Here is a 1,544-nt window from a genome sequence, read left to right as displayed (position 1 = left end):
CAGGAGGTCGAATGGATATGACCTGACACAACATGTTGGGAGATTATTTTTAGATGCGTTCATTGGAATGAAACTGCACAATTTTCTTTTTCCACTGCTTAAAATAAATAGAATGAACAACTTTGCAAATGCTTTCGTTTTTGGTGTTATTTACATAGGTAGTTATTCTGGTCGTGCATGCTCCACAGCTCAGGCTGCCATCAGTAGGAATGTCTGCTCTCTGTTCTGACTGAAAAATCCTGATGACCAGAGTTGAACTCTGCTGTTCTTTGACTTCTTAACCGTCTCGTTGACGGGCTTTACGAGACCAAAATCAGCTCGTTTTTGCTGCTGATGTTCAGAAAAGATTTAGTCCAGAGTTTCTTTGTTGTTGTTGTCGTCGTTTTTAATTTGTGTTTCTCGTGTTTTTTGGGAGTTAAGTTCTGCATCATGTTTTACAAATGTTCTAATGAAATCAGATATCTGCTTTGGCTTCACACAGATTGAGATTTTCCCCTCCTTCTTCCGCCAGGCTTTTCACCATGTGTGTCATTCTTTCATTCTTGCAGTGCATTACCATCTAGTGCAAAAATCAGTTCTGTTCGGCGTCTGCGCTGCAGAATATCAGCTCCGCTGCGTGCAGTCTTGAGGAAAGCAGGTAGACTGCTTCCCCGACTGACCTACTTTCCACCCTCCAACGCTCCCTAGGGAGGCCGGCGTTTTTCCCTCCACCGTCTCTCTCCTGAGGCCCAGGAAAGTGGAGGAGATGAATCAGAAAATGAGGAGAATGGAAGTTGGATTCAGCTCTGCGGTTATTGGAGGGAGACGGGCGAAATAAAACGAAACGGCAGTGGAGACGATGAAGTGATTAAACTCCAAATCTTGATAGAGTCATCTCATCTGGACTCCTCTTCAGAAGTCCAGGGTGAAAATGCAATGATAAACTTTGTTATTGGAGTATTTCTTTTCTCTCTTTTTTTGGGGGGGTGGGGGAATTACTAGTTCTACATCTGATCGTCTTGCAGAAGTAACTAAAACTCAGTAAAACTGCAGCTGCTAAATTTATGAAACCCAATATTTGAGTCACTGCCAAAAACTTCTGGACGTTTACACGTCAGAATGTAAATGTCTGTGTATGTATTTATGTTTTTAAATGCGAAGACACCAATCAGGACGTGGTGGACGTCTTGGGCAGCTGCAATCATCCACCCTCTCATTCTTCTTCCTCACTTCAGATCCCTGCTGCTTTTCTATCCCCTCATTTCTTTATATCTCCTTTATCTCTTCCTCCTCTCCTTCCTTTATCTCTCTCCATTAGGGAGCACTCCGGACTCTGGACTGGCTTTAAATTGAGATATAAAGCGATTAGATGGTGGATGCATTTCTGACGGTGTTGTGTGTGTGTGTGGAGCACTGCTCAAATCAAAGAGAACCTGTGCTGTGGGGCCCTCTGCTGGACAAATCCTGCCACAGCCTTTTGCAAAAACCCATAACTGGATTCTCTGAATTTTGCAAATTTTCTTTAGAGCCAGTTTGGGATGAAGAAAATGTATTTTAAAAAGAAA

At 42.8% G+C, this 1,544-nt stretch overlaps 1 protein-coding gene across 1 annotated transcript in view; it reads left to right on the top strand.

Moving 5' to 3' along the window:
- Window positions 1-1,544, top strand: part of LOC103147415 (rho GDP-dissociation inhibitor 2-like) — a 23,430-nt gene that overhangs the window by 17,273 nt on the left and 4,613 nt on the right. The window lies entirely within an intron of this gene.

The sequence above is a fragment of the Poecilia formosa genome, unplaced genomic scaffold (genome assembly GCF_000485575.1).
Source record: "Poecilia formosa unplaced genomic scaffold, Poecilia_formosa-5.1.2 Scaffold182, whole genome shotgun sequence".
NCBI lineage: Eukaryota > Metazoa > Chordata > Actinopteri > Cyprinodontiformes > Poeciliidae > Poecilia > Poecilia formosa.
The sequence above is the reverse complement of the archived record's forward strand: the minus strand, read 5'-3'. Positions and strand labels throughout refer to the sequence as shown.